The sequence below is a fragment of the Suncus etruscus genome, chromosome 16, assembly GCF_024139225.1.
Source record: "Suncus etruscus isolate mSunEtr1 chromosome 16, mSunEtr1.pri.cur, whole genome shotgun sequence".
Lineage (NCBI taxonomy): Eukaryota > Metazoa > Chordata > Mammalia > Eulipotyphla > Soricidae > Suncus > Suncus etruscus.
In genome coordinates this window covers 16,826,501-16,841,007 of record NC_064863.1, presented here as the reverse complement: position 1 = coordinate 16,841,007, position 14,507 = coordinate 16,826,501, and the positions used below count along the sequence as shown (strand labels likewise).

Sequence of the window (14,507 nt, the reverse complement as noted above, 5' to 3'; positions counted from 1 at the left end):
TAAAGCTATTATTCCCATTTGAGTGGGCCAGTTTTGTTTGGGGAGGTGCTTACCCAATGATGCTGAGTGTGGTTTTGGCTCTGTACACAAGGATCACTCCTTGCAGGCTTCAGGAGCATATGTTGTACAAGAGCTTGAACCCAGGTCAACCACATGCAGCCCAATCCTCTACACCTTGTACCATCTTACTAACTCCATACCATTATGATATTTTTAACTTTTTATTTTTTAAGCAGCGTTCTGTTTTCCGATTTATATTCAAGTCTTGCAAACAGCTGCTCTGGATTAATTCAGTGGGACCTCAAATGTCCCCTCCAGGAGTATCCCTGAGAACATAAGCCCTAATATCATTGGATGTGTATTTCCCCCCAAATAAAGCAAAACAGATGTGACTCATTTTAAGGTTGTTTTTTTTTTTATTTAGACACCATGATTACAAGATTGCTCAAAATACTGTTATTTATTTTTACAGCTAAAGTTGCTCAATGTTGAATTACAATTATAAAATGTACAACAACCTTAACCAGTACACACTTTTTGTTACCAGTGTCCCTAATTTCTCTTTTACCCTCCCAGATGTTCTTTCCCCTTCCCGTCTCTGGGGAAGACATTTTTTTTTCTTTTTCTCACTCTTCCTTTATTTTAGAGACTTTGATAAGGTAATTTTTGCATGTGGTAAGAAGTAAGTAAAGATTGGAGGTATTTTTTATTTATTATGCTCAGCCAATTGTTCTAGGTTTATTTCTCAGTTTATAGTTTTCTCAATTAATTTTATGCACTTTTCTTATAAATCAACTTTCAATCTTAATGGGATCTATTTTTATTTAATTAACCTATTTATATATTCTTATATCAACATTACACATACTGATAATCAAAGTTATATACTGTGTTGATATTAAATATACTTTCACATTTTTCAAAAGATCTTTAAGTAAACAATTCTTTGAATTTACATATTTTGGAATCAGCTTATATTTTGTTCTACAAAAACAAAAGCATCTGGGGAGTTTTGTTTGGATTGTCTTGAGCACATAAATCTTCTTGGGGAAATTTTACATTATTTAGTTTTCAATTTGTAATGCTATTCTAAATATTATTTTTATCAATTTAGTTTTGAAAATCAATATAATTATAAGTGACTTTTGTACTCATGACATTTCATATTAAATTTTATGAAAATTTCATTATTATTTACACAGTTGCATAATCTTAAAATTCAGTACTAATCCTTTAATTTTCAATCATGCTGCTTTTTATTATTTATTAAAAATAGTATGTGTTGCAATATTAAATATATATTCTCATTTCTTTCGTCAGGGAGAAAGAAATTATCTTACTATTTTAGCTTTAACTTTTTCATATTGATTTTCATGAGATTGAGAAAGTTTTCTTTTTTTTTTCACTGATATTTTGATTTCTTCATAAAAATAAAGGCTGGAACTTTTCTGTTTGTTTCTTTTTTGGACCACTTCCAGTAGTATTCAGGGATTACTCATGTGTAAGGGGAGACAAGCTAAAAACCCTAAACAAAGATGTTCTCCCAACTTCCTCTTCTTAGCAACTTTTTCCTTTGATATGTAAAGCTCATTGGGTAGTTACTGTTGTGTTTCTCTGAGAAATTGGTTTGAATAAAAAAGGAGTTTTGGCTTTTGACTCTGACAGAGGGGGCATGATGCAGAGACACCATGAGGATAAAAGCAGACTGACTCCAATGAATCTTTTCCTGACTGCTTGCTGTATTAGTTCTCTGCTGCTATCCTGCTTTTTCAACCCGTCCACCAAAAGGGTTAGAAACACGGTGCCTGGTGAGATCTCACCATCCATGATTTTTTTGTTTTATATTCAAGGATGTGCTCAGGGGACTATCTGGTATTGAACCCATCTAGGTCATGTGCAAGGCAATCTCTGTCCACTGTACTACCACTCCAGCACAGAGTTGGAACTTTATTTGGTGCTTTGAGCCAAAGAGATAGTATGGTGAATTGGACACTTGCACTGAAGGTGGTTGACCTATTTGGCTTTCATCTAGTGGACCCTAAATTGAGGTAACTTGTGAACATGGAAATATCTCATAAAGTATAATTACTATCCAGAAATAATGGACATCATGCATGTTCAGGCTCCCTAGTAACAATTTAATCAAAAGTCTTCACCAAAATACTGTGGATAAATAGAAGTACCCTTCCTGGCTAGGTAGAAACCTTTGGTTTCCATTTCAGGTGAATCTAAATTTTCACAGGGATTTTAACCTTGTTTGCCATACATACAAAATAGGATTATTATGAGGATTAATGGGACTATATAGGAATCTTTTATTTTTTTGGCACATATCATTCACTTAAAAATAGGAAAACAGTGAACAGGATAGCTTAGACAGTGGTTCAGTTGTATCTGTTACACGCTGATGATTGGTTTGATCTGATCATGGCACTATGATCCCCTGAGAATGGGGGTCCCCAAACACTGTTGAATGTGGCCCTGGGGAGTCTTGGAATCTGTCAAGGAGGTTTAGCTGATCCCTAGCACTAAAGGGTTCAACACTACCATATTTTTATTTTTTGCATTTTTATTGAATCCCATGAATCTAGTGCACATATAGATTCTAAATGGTCTAAGAATTTAAGCAAAGGTTTTAGTTTCATTTCCAAAGGATTAAAAAACAGAAAGAAAAGAAAGAAAATGTACAATAAGATCTATATAGCTGATAAAATCTTAAAATAATGTGTCTCTATCTTTTCATAGAGTTCTGTAAGTTCTGCCCTAGAGCATGTATTTCACTGATAAAATCTCTTTGTGGTCCAGCCTAGTGATTAGTTAAAAATTGCCCAGTTTTCTGATTTCTTAACCACCTCCCAATTAAGGCTTGGTAATAGGGAATATTATTACTATTGAATCCTTATATTGGTCTGAAATAAAAAGTGAAATTTAGCTAGAAGATAAGTTTTGGAAACTAGGAAAAACCAGCTAAATGGCACGAATTTATGTGAGATCAAGGCAAAATTTTCTGGGTTTAAAGCATTCATTACTCCATTGAAATAGGTGTTCAATAAAAAAAAAATAGCATATAGGTGACTATAGAAGAATAAAGAAAGTATGGATTTAAATATTACAGATATATTATATATGTATAGGTTTATTGGATTTCTTTCTCTTAGCCTTCATTGCTATACATTACAAATGAACATTCTGTATCTGCCTATTAATGCACCAAAAATCGCCTTTTTTTTCCTTTTTTCTTTTTGTCACACACTTGAAATCTTCAGTCTCCTAAATGATCAGGAGTTTCTATTTCTTAGACTGAAATCCATCATCAACAAATGACTCCTTCAACAATGCAACTTTCTTTTGTCCCCTCTGGCACGAAGAACCTTAATAATTTTTTATTAATATAGTGAATCAAGTTCAAAATGATCAGTCTCATTTCAGGCCAACAGTCAACTTCTGCTGGATAGGGCAATAGCATAATATTTATCAAAATGTCTTGGCATAAAGTCCACAACAAATCCTTCACTTCAACTTCCTCTCTTAAATGTGCCCTTGTGATTTGCTTCTACCTCCAGACTTTGGTTTATTGGACATTCTTTCTCAAAGAACACTTCTAATTGTCTGCCCAGAGGGAGGCAGGGTAGAGAGCAAGAAAATAGAAGGAGGGAAACTGAGGACCTTGGTAGGGAAATGTAAACTAATGAAGGGTATTGAACACTGTATAACTTAAACTCAGTCATGATCAACTTTGTAACTTGTAACTTCCTCCTTTTCTCTCTTCTTGTTTTCCTTTCTCTCTCTTCCTCTCTTCCACTTTTCCTCTTTATTTCTCTCTCTATTTCTTCTCTCTCTCAGACACACACACACACACACACCATTTTTTAAGATTGAGTTGATAATACAGGATTTCTAAATGTGAGATTTAGTCAATTTTGGCTTGCTTTGACTGAATAGAACAGAAAACTCCAAGTAATAGTAACTCAGATTGATAGCCATTCATGCAAAGGCAATCAGTAGCAGGGCGAAAAGCAAACAAACTAGCAAAAGGCTGGCTTACCATTTCTACCATCTCTGCCATCAGGGAATACCTCCAATTAACTTAGTCTTTCCCCATCCTGGAACAGAACTAAGGAAATTACAACCCCATGATTCTAGTCTACAGATAGTTTCTAAATGGTCTAAGAATTTATGCTAAGGTTTTAACTTCATTTCCCAAGGATTATAAAACAGAAAGAGAAGAAAGAAAATGTACAATAAGACTGATGTAGCTGATAAAAACTTAAAAATAATGTGTCTCAGTCTTTACAGAGAGCTCTATAAGTTCTGCCTTAGAGCATAGATTTCACTAATAAAATCTCTTTGTGGTCTAGCCTAGTGGTTTGTTTACATTTCAAGCATTGAAAAGGAGAAAAGACAAAAGGGCAAGAAAGGTATTTCTTCTACATAAGGCATTTTTTTATGGGACCTTTCGCAAAGTCTTACACACAACCTTCTTTTATAACACATGGAATTAAAATTACTATATGGCCAAATCCAGCTACTTTAAACCTAGAAATGTGAACTCTTTAAGCAGATACATATCCGTTCTGAAAAAAACTGTATTCTATATTGGCAAACAAAAATGTTAGCTAAAAAGTTATTCATCTCTGTACTGGCTTGATTAATAGGTTTTCTGGTTTTCTATTCAATATTAAAACATTAATAGAATAAGAATCCCAGCAATGGAAATAATACAAAGCCTTGGGAAATTAGACTGAAATACATGTTAAATAACTGATTTTATTTCTAAAATGTGTGTAAAGCACAATCAATAATGGTTCTTTTACATATACTTTGTGGTATATTTACTTTTGTTTTCTTTACTGCTTATATTTAATATGTAATCCCTTTGGCCCTATATTTCCATTAGACTTTGAGTTCCTTTATGGACAAGAGTGGATCTTATTTAGTTTCTAATCTTTAGTACCCTTCCACTGTTATAAAGAGAAAATTAAAACTTTGATTTTTGTTTAGAAGTACTGTACTTCTACTGAGTCATATTATTTCACTCTGTAATCTACAGTTTTAGCCAAAATGTGCCTTATTAATTACATTGAATACAAATATAAGTTGAATTATAAATTAACACACTTAAAATATAAATATTTATGTAATACATGTATACATGCTAGATGATCAATATTTGCAGAAAACTAAAAAATAATAAAATAACACTGGGTAGGGAATTCTGGGTAGAGATGGGTGATTAACAATTATAAAGAGAAATATGAAGGAGGAAATTCAAGCAAAAACAGAGAGAGATGAGGAAATGAGAAGCACAAATATATTGCGAATACCTAGAGAAAAATGCGGAAGACAGAGAAACCATCAGATGCAAGGCAAATGTTGGACGTGTTTGAGAATAATAATGAAAGCACTATCATGTTTGGAAAGAAAAATAGAGAGTACAGGCAAAAATAGCTGTTGATATAGAGCCCTATGGGCAGTTATTGACTGTTAAGGGAAGCTATTTGACATTTCAGAAGGATCACTCTATTAAATGAGACAGAAAAGCACATTTCTCTCAGTGGGCTCAGTTGGTGGTATCAGTTAGGAGCTCTTGCAACAATCTGGAGAGAGACAATAGTGTCTGTATAAGAAGATATAGGTACTAAAAGAGAAAAATACCATATTGTAAATAGATGTTCACTCCATCTTGATACACTATATATAAACTATAACAGAAAATGGGTTAATGATTTAGATATATTTAGTTTTGAAAAACTGCAGTAATATTTACACTGAATAAAGTTATAGTATGCTGTAAAATATGGTTAGGGAGTAAGAAGACAATGTATTATATGTTTTAGATGTGGGCATTTGTAGATATGATTCTAGGTATGATACTGGCATTCAATGGGGAGCTTTCAGATAAAGATAAAAGGTTTGAAAAGATCACAAAAGGGTTAATATATTTGTCAGTCAGGAAATCATGTGAAGATTTTTCAAAGAGAGTCTATTATTGCAGTTAATAAGGTAGGACATGAACTGAAATGTATTCCTTTGATTATTTATAGAGCTTGATTTAAACAATAAAAAATTCTGTCATATACCAGAAGGTGATTAGAATATTGCTGACTCTGCATGTATGGGTCACCTGTGGAATTGCAGTGAGAATGATACATGCAGTATCAGTGATAAGTGATTATACCCTAAAATATTGCTCTGGCCCTGGATTATAATTAAAAGTTAAAAGAAAAAAATATCAGATAGATAAACCCTTGAGTTGAGCATGGATATTAAGGAGATGCAAGTCATAATAAAAGCAATGGAACAGGAACAGAGTGATAATGCAGAAAGTAGGGTACTTACCTTGAACAAGGCTGACTCGGTCCCCTGTGCCCAGCCAGGAGTGATTTGCAGAACTAAGAGCCAGGAATAACTCCTGAGCACCACCAGGTGTACAAAAATAAAACAAACAAAAATTAAATGAAACAAATTCTTTAATATATAAAGAGCTACATGACATTGAGAAACAAGATAAAAAAAGGAATGAACATTAGTAAAAGTCCCTCTCTACATATATAGACATATAATAAAGTGCCCTATTCCATCTATACAATATCTTTTGTATTTCTATTTTTTTTTTTTTGGTGTTTGGGACACACCCGGCAGCACTCAGGGGTTACTCCTGGCTCTATGCTCAGAAATCGCTCCTGACAGGCTCAGGGGACCATATAGGATGCCAGGATTTGAACCACCATCCTTCTGTATGCAAGGCAAATGCCTTACCTCCATGCTATCTCTCTGGCCGCTGTAAAATATATTTTGTTACAAAGATTTCAGGATATTTTCTTCCCTATAAATACACCAAATGACAGATGATGGTGGTTCTGCAGTAGATCCAGGAGTGGGTAGCCATGATGGTTACTATGGAGGCTTTGATAGTGGCCTCTGAGGCTCTTGGAGGAAAGTAGTGTATCCCCATCACCAAGCTGGGCCACGGTCAAGGACATGAAGATCAAGTCACTGGAGATTTACCTCTTGTCCTTGTCCATTAAGGAGATGGATATTATCAACTTCTTCCTGAAGACAGCTCTCAAAGATGAGGATCTGATGATCATGCCCTTACAGAAGCAGACTCAGGCTAACCAGTGAACCTGATTCAAGACCTTCATTGCCATTGTGGATTACAATAGACACATTGATCTGGGGATAAAGTGTTCCAAAGAGGTGGCCACAGCCATCAGTGGTGCCATCCTCTTAGCCAAACTCTCCATCATGCCAGTGTGTGAGGCTACTAGGGGAATAAGATATGTAAACCCCACATTGTCCTCTACAAGATGACAGGCCATTGTGGCCCCAGAAGCTGCCGTAGACATCTTGCATCTCAACATCTGTTGTGGGGGAAAAAATCCTTCATGAGAGGAAAACGGATTACAATAGAAGCCAAATATGAAATATGAAATAACAAAACCACACACAGAGTATTTGAGTCAACACATCTTCTGGCATATGTGTGACAAGTCTAATTTTTTTTTTTTGGTTTTTGGGCCACACCTGGTAACGCTCAGGGGTTACTCCTGGCTATGTGCTCAGAAGTTGCTCCTGGCTTGGGGGACCATATGGGACACCTGGGGATCGAACCGTGGTCCGTCCAAGGCTAGCGCAGGCAAGGCAGGCACCTTACCTTTAGAGCCACCGCCCGGCCCCTGACAAGTCTAATTTTTAAGCAAGGGGTTAAACCCAGTCATAGGTATAGAGAAGAATGTTTACAATCACAAAGCAAAGTTTAACAATAAACAATACTGAAGCTATGGGTGTGAGCCATTAGAATTCTGAGTTAGAAAAGAGAATATTACAACTCAAGGCAGCTTTTTGCAAGCTAACTTCAAATGCAAAATAACGTATTATTAGGAAGTAGAAAAAATCTAGGAACATGGTCTGCACTGAGCTGGGCTCTACTGTTTTAGAGATCAAGTAAAGGAAGGAACCAAATCCCCTAAGATGTGGTTTCCATTTTCTGAGAAGCGTCAATACAGGATCTGTATTCTGGCTACACCCTTGATTACCAGAGACTGAAGCTACAATGACATATTTAAAAAGAGAAAAAATATTGCCTTTGCTTTTAGGTGCTAAATATTATCCAGAAAAGGGATTCTCTTAGTAATCTTTGGTGCTGGAATTTCTGAGCCAAATTATTTGATAGATGCCATAATTTTGCCTGAGTTTTTACAAAAGAGATATAGCCAAATAATGACAGAAAATGTAATACCAAGCATGGATTTATCTCTTCGGGAATTCCTCAACTATCTACAGTGGTCCTTTTGAGAAATTCCGTGGGGGTTATTTCAGCTCTGCACACCAGGGAAATCTGGTGATACATCTGGTGTGCTCAGTTCCCCTAAAATGGAGATGTTTATGCATGTTGTGGCAGGTAGCCTCATTCCTGCACCAGGGGTACTAGGCATCATCTCAGCACTTATGTCCAAGAAACTCCTAATGATGGCAGGGATTGATGACTGTTGTATTTCAGCAAAGGGCTCCACTGCTACTCAGGGTAATTTTGCCAAGGCCACGTTGATGCTATCCCCAAGACATGTTGCAATTTCAATCCCAATCTCTGGAAAAAGATCGTGTTCACCAAGTCCAAGTCTTACCAGGAGTTTATAGACCACTTCATGAAGACCCACACCTGAGTCTTCGTGCAGTGGTCCTAGGCTCCAGCTCTGGCCATCATGTTTTAAATAAAGTGACTTTTATCAGTTGAAAATTTTGTTTTCATGAAAATAAATAGTTTTGTGTGTTTGGAATAGAAAATGATAAGGTCTTAATGTACAGATAAAAATCAATAATAGCATGCAAAATCATTTACAGGTACAGTTACCCTTTAACAGAATTATCTGTAGTAAAATTATCTTTCAAATACACTTGCACAAATATGAAATGTCAAATGTTCTGAAAAGTTAACTGACACTTTTTATAAGAACATCTAAAATGCCCATCAAGAGAGAAGTTGTTGAATAAATGATGAGTAGCCTTTAGAAAGTTAAAAGAAAAATGATTTTCTTATTAAACACTGGCAGTGTACAAATATCTAGGTGATGTTGAATAAAGGTACATGACATATGTACAGAATATTGAATTTAGAAAAAGAAAGTATAAATAAAACTTATAAATTATTTGGGAGTACAAAACAACATTTTTTTGTTTCTAGTTTTCTATTTTACTTGGGTTTTGAATCATTCTACTTTTAATTTTCATAATTTGAGACTAAAAGACTATTGGATGTGATAAATATTTTGGATATGTTTCTCATAATAGGCCCTAAAGAAATATCAGTAGAATAGGGTCAACTGATGCCTAGGTTATCTTTTCTTTTTATTTGCCAAAAGTAGTTTGTATTCACTATTTTGTATAGGTTTGAAGCACTGATTCAGTGGAGAGTGAGAAGGAAAGATCTCTAATAGAAAAGGGAGATGTTACATTCCAGGAAAATCACTTAAGAATCTGTACAAATGGAAGGATGAGAGGTTTCCCGATATTCTTAACAACCCATTATTCAGCTGTAGTTAGAGAAAATATGAATGGTATAAAAGGTCAAAAATATAATGTGGTAGGTATTGACATTCCTCCTTTAGAGATTGCAACACTAGCATCCAATTTGCTAGTTGTGTTCTGGAAAGCTCCTTAGGTTTAGGTAAGGACCTGATTTAAGACCCTCATGATCAACATGTGTATGTAAATAAAAGATGCAGGAGAATTGGGAAGATTGTATAGCACATAGGGCATTTGCTTTGCATGCAAATGACCTGGGTTTAATCTCCAGTACCCAAGATGGTCCCCTGAACCCTATCAAGAATGATCTAGAAGATATAACCCTGAACACAGTCTCACATGGTCAAATATTTTAAAATTTATTATAAAAATATGTGAGAAATTGCTTACTACTTTACTCTAAGGGAAGGATATAACAAGAAAGTCAAAAAGATCTCATCAGAACTCAAAGATGCAGTGTCTGGTATCTTGGACTTGCTACCTTCCTAAACTCTGAAAAATTAATTTCTGCTGTTGAAACCACTCTGGCTTGGTTATTTTGTATGGACAACTATTTAGACTTAGAGAGCTATGACTGAATAGTATCATGGAAGTTTCTGAAGGGTGTTAATTATTTTTCTGATTTTAAACATCTTTTGCAGTGATTCTTGATGTGTTAGGTAGAGTATTTTAACCCCTATACCATAAGTACTAAGGACATGTACCATTCTCTGTGCTCAAGGATAGATGCCATAACTCAAAGATCCATCACATACAATGCAAGGAACTTAATTATTGTTTTCTCTCTGCAGTCATGTAGTTCATTATACATATTGAGGTATTTAGGAGTCATATATATAATGATAATGGCACTAGAATCAATAATAATATAACTTCCAATGAAATTTATGTTAGTGACATTATGAACATAAATTTCTATTGAAATAGAATAGTTTAAGTGTACATTCTTTAGTGTTTGAAATTCTTAGCAAGAGACTTTTCAGGGTGTTACTTGATCTTATAAGCAAGTAGATTTTCATATAGAAGTATGATAAGATACTCTCATGATAAGATACAGAAAGATCTTTACTTACATATTATGGAAAAAGGAATGTAAGTTTTATATTCACTGGTTTCTGTATCAACTACCAAAAATTTTGACTAGCTTTGAACTAGTCTTTTAAAAATTACCAAGATCAAGAGATTGCCTTGATTTCAGGCTGTTATATTACCCACTTATTAAAATTCATGGTTTAAATTTAGGCTAATGTCTCTTTCAGGACAAGATTAAACAAACTTGGATTTATATATTTCTGATTTGATTAAAATGTATGCTCAATAATTTTCTGATTGAATGGGTAGACATATAGCTATTTTATACTCACATTTTGCCTTGGAGCAATAATCAATTCAGTTGTGTTGTTTGTTCCTTTGAGCTCTTCCAATGTACACAGACACACAAACCAGTCTATTGCTCTCTTCTCCAAGATAAAGGGTAGAATATTTTATCAGGAGCTCAGCTTTAGCTCTGAGACCAGGTTAATCAAGGTTACCATCAAGACTTGACAATTCAAGGCCCCTCTAAGAAGGACAAAGGCAAGAGTGGCTTTACCATTGGTCCTTAGTTTCCAGTGTTGCCTCCTGGCTTATTTGTCTCTATGTTTAATCCAAATAATGACATTTAACAGCCCCATCTTCCTAAGTCAACACATATTTTTTCCAAATTCAACATGTCCTAAGAATCCCATTGATTTCTGCACTCCCTGGAATACCACAAATTTAGTCCATTCCTAGAACAGTCCTGTAAGTGGATTCTTTCAGGCTTTCTCCAAGTTCATTCAGGCTGCTGACGACCTACCAATTGTCTCAACCTATATCTCCAATGATTTCTAACAGGTAATTCTGTCCATCTCCATCTTGATATCTTAACAGATATAATACATAGACTTTTTAATATCCATGAATCTGAACAAAATAATATAAATGCATATGTAATTTGTTTTTGTGGGCATAATATTGATTATATAAGTTGGGTCTTGGTATGTATTTGTGTTAAGAAAATTTTTCAGCAGAACCTAAGAAATTAAAAATTAAGAAGCTTCTGTTTGATCAATGTTTGGATTTCCTCCTAGAAACAGTAGGTGTTTTTATTCCTACTCATTTTTCTCCTATCCTTTGGAGTGTTTTATTATATCTTCCAAAATAATTTTTTTTTTACTTTCCAGTACATTTTGTTTATTTTCTTCTCTTGAGATTTACTGCTATTCTTACTCCCCCAGGAACTGCCTCACAATGCCAAGGTTGGGTATATCTCTAATCAATGTTTTTTTTTTCTTCTTCAAAGAGATTTTGGGGCCAAATACTAATAAAACATTTGATATATATATATGACATCTCAGCATTCTAATATTTTCCCTGATCTTACTGTATATCAGCAATGCCCTCTTTCAAAGTTTCAAATTCAGTATATTGGAAATTTCTTCCACTTGACCTATTTCTATTTGTCTAGACAAATGTTTCTCATCTTTAAATATTACCATACAATTCTTTGTGCAGAAGCCGAGATTGAGGTGTGTGTGATTTCTCCAAGAGTCTCTTAGAGTTTTCTCAATAGTGTTCAATTACTCAGGTGAGATTTTTTGATTACTCCCATATTGTTTGAAAGATAGCATTTGTCCTCATGAGAGCTGTACTTCCTAGGAATAGACTTGGCAGATAGAGTATTTCAAAGAATAGTAAAATGCATAAGTACATGAAGGAAGAATAAACTGCTAAACCACTTAGGATAAATTCCTAATAACTTCCTAATTCATGCCAATGTCTTTGATCAAACTATATTTTATATATATAAAATCTTCTTAGCCTTTGACTCAATTTAGAATTTCAAGCACATTGAAATGTAGGAACTGGGACGTAATCAATTATTTCTTCAGTTTCTATTCTTGGGTAATTTCTCTTCAGCAAAGTACGTGGAATAGCTTTAGATAAAGCTACTGTAATATATTTCTAAGCTGACAACTCATCTTTTAAGGCAGAATACTAAAAGTCAATTTAACTCCCATCTTTCACTATATCCAAAGTGACATGTTAGAAGCAGTGCAATTTTTCCATTCAGCAAAGTTTGAGTGTTCATCAAAACATCATTTGTGTTGCTACTCAGAGATAAATAAAATAATTTGGCCAATTGAAGTGTGCGAGCTTGCTCAGTGAGGCTAAATTCTTTGTTATTTGCTATGATCTGTCACTTTACTTGGTCTCCTTTAATGTTTATTTCAGCTTCTTTTTTCCCTAGAGTATCACACTTTGAATTTCATCCACTTCTTTTTTTAGGAAAAACACTTTTGAAACAAAAAAGAAAAAATTCAATGAATAATTCATTGTCAAAGTTAGTAAAATAATTAGCAGTTGTTGGTAATATTCAATGGCAGAATGGTGCTAGCTTAGCATTAAATTAAACACAGTTACCATTATTGCATGTATAAATAATTACACAAGTGTATAAAAAGTATAAACATTATTTAGATATACACATATAATTTGTGTAGTGTCAGTATTCCATATTTTGTGATCATTGGCTCCAATACCGCTCTGCATTTTCATTATCTTTAGCAATTTTTAACTCAAGCAATTCTGTTTTTATTCTTTGAAAGTTGTTATTTGTAGAGGACAATTCTTTCCTGATAAGTGATGTTTCTTATATTAAGTTACTTCTTTTTAGCCTAAATGCCTATAATACTATGTAATACAGAGATAAGGCTATTCAACTAAGACTACCATTGAAAATCAAATAAATAAATTTTCCATTGTTATACTACAAGAAATTAATTGTGTTAATGTATTATATTGCTTTAAAAGTTGATAGTAATTTGCATTAATAGTCTTGGTTTTTTTCTGCCTTTTTTTTTTTGCCTGTTATATTTAAAATATTTATTTAAAAGATTTATTGCCTTTATAATCAGTAGAAAGTTGAACTAATCAGAGCAGGAGTGGTAGCACAACAATAGGGCATTTGGCTTGCACAAAGCTGTTCCAGAATGGATGTGGGTTCGATTCCTAACATCCCTTATGGTACCCCTAGCCAGGAGTTATTTTTGAGCATAGGGCCAGGAGTAATCCTCGGTGCGGCCAAAGTAAATAAATAAATGAATGAATAAATAAATAATAAAGTTGAACCAATCATCTCTGTCATCCGACATATCTGAACTCATTTTTCCTTATTTTTAAAATTTAGTCACTGTCAATTTACTAATTCATTTATGACTGGGTGGACATTGCTTCAACACTCCTCCCTTCACCAGTGTCCTTTTCGTTCCACCAATTTTCCCAGTCCTTTTCCCTCTCACCCACCAGTGTGCCCATAAGAAGGACACTTTGTTTGTGAATATGTTTGTGCTGTGGTTTCCAGTGCTGTTGCTGAGAGGGTTTCATACATAACATTATGCCACTTTCAGTACCACCTCCTCCTTTGGAAAGAAAACTTCCCTATACCATATTTGTTGCCACCGCCTGTCCTAGCCTCCCTGTATCTTACTGAATACCACTTCTTATGGTCTTTGTATCTATTGTCTCTAGGCATTTGTTATTCTAAAGTCATCTTATTTTATTTTATTTATTAATCTTTTTATTTATTTTGGTTTTTGGGTTACACCCAGCATCGCTCAGGGGTTACTGCTGACACTATGCTCAGAAATCGCTCCTGGCAGGCTCGGGGACCATATGGGATGCCGGGATTCAAACCACTGTCCTTCTGCATGCAAGGCAAACGCCTCAACTCCATGCTATCTCTCTGGCCCATACCATCTTATTTTATATTTGCTATTTCATTTAACTTTTAAATTAAAGAAAAGTTAATTAAATTTTATGCATCAAAAATTCAACAGCAATCTATCGCCATTGTCAACTTCTCCCCATTACTATGTCTGTGTTACCCCCCCACCCACCACACTCAGCCCTGCATATCTTGCCACATTTACACAAACATTTTTGAAGAATTAAAGCAATAA

The 14,507-nt window shown here is 34.5% G+C and overlaps 2 protein-coding genes and 1 pseudogene across 5 annotated transcripts in view; 2 read left to right on the top strand and 1 right to left on the bottom strand.

Moving 5' to 3' along the window:
* Window positions 1–14,507, bottom strand: part of PACRGL (parkin coregulated like) — a 491,459-nt gene that overhangs the window by 80,571 nt on the left and 396,381 nt on the right. The window lies entirely within an intron of this gene.
* Window positions 1–14,507, top strand: part of KCNIP4 (potassium voltage-gated channel interacting protein 4) — a 1,191,871-nt gene that overhangs the window by 796,787 nt on the left and 380,577 nt on the right. The window lies entirely within an intron of this gene.
* Window positions 1,673–8,714, top strand: LOC126032533 (40S ribosomal protein S2-like; annotated as a pseudogene).